General features: G+C 49.7%; 1 pseudogene; it reads right to left on the bottom strand.

The window, feature by feature from the left end:
• Positions 1-1,714: 1,714 nt before the first annotated feature.
• Positions 1,715-5,403, bottom strand: part of LOC135533262 (endophilin-A1-like) — a 20,545-nt pseudogene continuing 16,856 nt past the window's right edge.

The following is a 5,403-nucleotide window of genomic DNA, read 5'->3' as shown; positions in this document are numbered from 1 at the left end:
GAGACAGAGAGACAGAGAACAGGTGCTTTGGGTGTCCAGCATTGAGGGAATAGGGGACTACATTGGTACTAGGGTCCCATTTCAGACGCAGACCTGACCTTGTAAAACAGACCGTCTCAGTCTCGTCATACAAGAGGCCTGGCTTGGGCACACACTGGTTGAATCAACGTTGCTGTCACGTTCTGACCATCGTTCGTGTGTGTTTTCCTTGTTTTAGTGTTGGTCAGGACGTGAGCTGGGTGGGCATTCTATGTTGTGTGTCTGGTTTGTCCATTTCTATGTTAGGCCCGATATGGTTCTCAATCAGAGGCAGGTGTTAGTCATTGTCTCTGATTGGGAACCATATTTAGGTAGCCTGGGTTTCACTGTGTGTTTGTGGGTGATTGTTCCTGTCTCTGTGTTTTGCACCAGATAGGGCTGTTTTTGGTTTTCCACGTTTTATCTGTTTTAATTAAACATGAATCTATATAACCACGCCACGTTTTGGTCCTCCTTCACCACAGGAAAACCCTTACAGTTGCGTCCACACTATTTCAATTAAAAATTACGTTGAACCCGACGTGGAATAGATGTTGAATTGACATCTTCTCCGAGTGGGAGGGGACTTTTACTCCGAAACAGTCGAATGCTGTATGGCAGAACTGGGCTCCTGAGTGGCGTCACTACAGTCCCTGGTTCAAATCCAGGCTGTATCACATCCGGCCCTGTGATCGGGAGTCCCATAGGGCGGCGCACAATTGGCCCAGCGTCGTCCGGGTCTGGCCCGGGGGGTAGGTCATTGACAATAAGTATTTGTTCTTAACTGACTTGCCGAGTTAAATAAAGATAAAATAAATCAAACCGACTGTCAACTCACCTACGTCCATCTCAAGTCACTTAGTCTTCTCAACAGAGGACCAATCAGCCAATGTGTAATAACCCCAACAACCAAGCTCCTCCCCTTCCAGCCCTTCCAACCAAAAGTAGTGTCATATATAGGGAATAGGGTGCTATTTGGGATGCATTCGAGGGTCTGTGACTGACACAACAGGTGGACAGCTTTAGTGACTTCATGGCCCAGAGAAAACAGGTATCTGGTGATATAACGCGCATCACATAGGAAACACGGTCACAACAGGCTTATAAACAACAAGCATTTGCAACACCACCATCATTACAACGCAGGTTGACGTTTGTTGTCGTGAATCTTGCCTTGGAGGCAGAACTGAGCGATTTCCACTAGATGGACCAGCTGCAAAGTCAAAATTGCATATATATCTATATATATATATATACATATATAAATAACTTAAGGTTAGGCAGTAAGGTTTTCAATGTGCTTAAGTTTAAGTTCAAACTCAGATGTTATGACTTTGTGGCTGGTGACAATTCTGCAGAGCTGCCTCCAGAACAACATTCATGCCAAGAAAAGAAAAGAAAAAAACATTAGCATTACAACCGCCGCCATGTAACAGCTCTGTTTATTTAACCTTTTAAAACGTCAACCTTTAAATGGCTTGTCCCAGCATGCAATACATTGGAACCTATTACAGTACACATAACCATAGACACATACTGTATATAGATATTTATCCATCTATGGCTCTTTACACAACCATCTCACTACTCTGATTCCACCAGTCTTCAGTTAGTTCAACCAGCTCACTTATCCCTCATTTTTCTTCTTCTTCTTCTTCTTCTTCTTGCAGAATCCTATACAATTGTAGTCCCTTGATCCTCACAGTTGTAGTTTTTTGTGAAAAAAGCCGTTGCACTCACACAAGCACAAAGAAGAAGGCGTGGATTAGGCTGGGCAGAGGCTGGGCAGAAGCTGGGGCCCCCAGCAGGGAGTGGGGTGAAGATTGGGTGGGGGTGGGTGGCCTAATGAGGAAGTGGAACCAGGATATCCACGTAGTTGATGGGGAAGAAACCTGATTGGCCGTTGACCATTCCCTCGTACCAGTTATCATCGATCTGATTGGTTAGGGTGATGATATCGCCCTCTTTGAAGCCCAGCTCACCCTCGTTCTCTGGCACAAAGTCATACAGCGCCCGGCAGCACGGCTGGTCCATAGGAGCTGGGGGAGAGAGGGGAAGGGTGGGGGAGGGAGACGAAGAGAGAGAGGGGGAGAGAAGGAGACGAAGAGAGAGAGGGGGAGAGAAGGAGACGAAGAGAGAGAGGGGGAGAGAAGGAGACGAAGAGAGAGAGGGGGAGAGAGGGGAAGGGTGGAGAGAAGGAGACGAAGAGAGAGAGGAAGGAGACGAAGAGAGAGAGGGGGAGAGAGGGGAAGGGTGGAGAGAAGGAGACGAAGAGAGAGAGGAAGGAGACGAAGAGAGAGAGGGGGAGAGAGGGGAAGGAGATGAAGAGAGAGAGGAGGAGAGAGGGGAAGGAGACGAAGAGAGAGAGGGGGAGAGAGGGGAAGGAGACGAAGAGAGAGAGGGGGAGAGAGTGAGACGAAGAGAGAGGGGGGGAGAGAAAGAGAGAGACCGACAGAGATAAAGACCGTGTGTACGTGTATCTGTGAGTCTGTGTGTCTTGACGTGAGTCTGTGAGTCTGTGTGTCTTGACGTGAGTCTGTGTGTCTGTGTGTCTGGACGTGAGTCTGTGAGTGTATGTCTGGACGTGAGTCTGTGAGTCTGTGTGTCTGTACGTGGATCTGTGAGTCTGGACGTGAGTCTGTGTGTGTGTGTCTTGACGTGAGTCTGTGTGTCTGTGTGTCTGGACATGAGTCTGTGAGTCTGTGTGTCTGGACGTGAGTCTGTGTGTCTGGACGTGAGTCTGTGTGTCTGTGTGTCTGGACGTGAGTCTGTGAGTCTGTGTGTCTTGACGTGAGTCTGTGAGTCTGTGTGTCTGGACGTGAGTCTGTGTGTCTGGACGTGAGTCTGTGTGTCTGTGTGTCTGGACGTGAGTCTGTGAGTCTGTGTGTCTGGACGTGAGTCTGTGAGTCTGTGTGTCTTGACGTGAGTCTGTGTGTCTGTGTGTCTGCACGTGGATCTGTTCGTTTGTGGATCTGTGAGTCTTTAAGTCCGTACGTGGATCTGTGAGTACATAGGCACAGATCCACGTACAGACTCAAATCTGTGTGTTTGTACTTGGATCTATGTTTCTGTGTGTGGGTCTGTGAGTCTTTGTTTGTACGTGGATCTGTGAGTGTGAGTGTCTGCGTCCGTCCCGTGTTGTGTGTTCTCACCGGGGGTGCGCGCGGGGCCTGGGGACGAGGCCGGGCCAGGGGACTTGGTGGTGTTGAGCCCCCATTGTGGCTATCGCTGGGGGGAGCAACCCAGGACCATCCGGGGGTTTAGGAACATACTCCTTCCTGGGTTTATCCTGCGCCTCCCTGATCCTGGAGAGACAACACAGAGGTCAGAGGTCAACACACCACCATGTCAGTGTAAAACACAGGTTCAAGGGGTGTTATAGCGAGACTTTCAAGGCTCGTTCACATTTAACCATGAATACGAACTCCTTGAACGTCAGAAGAAAATGCCTTTAAAAATGTTCAATGTCAACACGACAGTGTGCCTTCTCAGCCCTAGTGTCTGTGTGTGTCTGTGTGCGTCTGTGTCTGTGTGACTGACCTCTCGTGCAGCTTGCTGGAGAGCTGCTGTAGTATTTCTGTGGCTTGTCTGTGATACTCCACCTGGGCCTGGACCAACGCTGCTAGCTGACTCACCTGCTCAATCTGCAAACACACACACACACACACACACACACACACACACACACACACACACACACACACACACACACACACACACACACACACACACACACACACACGGAAAAAGTGTCTCCTCAAAGTTAGTTTTAGCCTACTCAAACGGATCCACCAACAGACAGAGAGGGTGAGGAGAGACAGAGAGGAGAAAGTGACAGAGGAGAGAGAGAGAGGAGAGAGGGACAGGAGAGAGGGATAGAGGGGAGAGAGAGACAAAGGGGGTGAGGAGAGAGGGATAGAGGAGAGAGAGAGACAGAGAGGAGAGAGAGACAGAGGGTGAGGAGAGAGGGACAGAGAGGAGAGAGAGACAAAGAAGGTGAGGAGAAACCGAGAGGAGAGAGACATAGAGGAGAGAGGGACAGAGAGGGTGAGGAGAGAGGGACAGAGAGGGTGAGGAGAAACAGAGAGGAGAGAGAGGAGAGAGAGGAGAGAGAGACAAAGAGGGTGAGGAGAGAGGGACAGAGGAGAGAGGGACAGAGAGGGTGAGGAGAAACAGAGAGGAGAGAGAGGAGAGAGAGGAGAGAGAGACAAAGAGGGTGAGGAGATAGGGACAGAGGAGAGAGGGACAGAGAGGGTGAGGAGAAACAGAGAGGAGAGAGAGAGGAGAGAGAGAGGAGAGGAGGAGGAGGAGAGACCGAGAGGAGAGAGGAGAGAGAGGAGAGAGGGACAGAGAGGAGAGAGAGAGAGGCGGAGGAGGAGAGACAGAGAGAGAGAGAGAGGCGGAGGAGGAGAGACAGAGGGACAGAGAGACAGAGAGGGACAGAGAGGGTGAGGAGAAACAGAGAGGAGAGAGAGAGGCGGAGGAGGAGAGACAGAGAGGGACAGAGAGACAGAGAGGGACAGAGAGGGTGAGGAGAAACAGAGAGGAGAGAGAGAGGCGGAGGAGGAGAGACAGAGAGGGACAGAGAGGGTGAGGAGAAACAGAGAGGAGAGAGAGAGGCGGAGGAGGAGAGACAGAGAGGGACAGAGAGGGTGAGGAGAAACAGAGAGGAGAGAGAGAGGCGGAGGAGGAGAGACAGAGAGGGACAGAGAGGGTGAGGAGAAACAGAGAGGAGAGAGAGAGGCGGAGGAGGAGAGACAGAGAGGGACAGAGAGGAGAGAGGGACAGAGAGGAGAGAGTGACAGAGACAACTCACATCACTCTCCAGCAGGTTGAACATGCTCTGCTCTGCCACTTCTTTGGACTCATCAAACTTCTCCAGCGCCTGTCTGATCTCCTCCTCCAGGACTCCTTTACCTACAATTATAGAACAAGTTAATAATAACATCAGCAACAATGTTTCTATTTGAGAGAGTAATAATAACAAAAAAACATACCGAACAAAAATATAAATGCAACATGTAAAGTGTTGGTCCCATGTTTCCTGAGCTGAAATAAAAGATCTCAGAAATGTTCCATATGCTAAAAAAAATGCTTATTTCTCTCAAATGTTGTGTTTACATCCCTGATCATTACACAGGTTCACCTTGTGCTGGGTACAACAAAAGGCCACTCTAAAATGTGCAAATTGATCACACAACACAACGTCAAATTCGGCTTCTACACCTGCGGGATCGTCTGAGACCAGCCACCCGGACAGCTGATGAAATGATTTATTTCTGTCTGTAATACAGCGCCTTTGTGGGGAAAAACTCATTCTGATTGGCTGGACCTGGCTCCCAAGTGAGGTGGCCTATGTCCTCCCAGGCCCACCCATGGCTGTTT

This window comes from Oncorhynchus masou, unplaced genomic scaffold (genome assembly GCF_036934945.1).
Source record: "Oncorhynchus masou masou isolate Uvic2021 unplaced genomic scaffold, UVic_Omas_1.1 unplaced_scaffold_2298, whole genome shotgun sequence".
Classification (NCBI taxonomy): Eukaryota; Metazoa; Chordata; class Actinopteri; order Salmoniformes; family Salmonidae; genus Oncorhynchus; species Oncorhynchus masou.
Note: the sequence above shows the minus strand (reverse complement) of the source record. Positions and strands in the feature narration are given on the sequence as shown.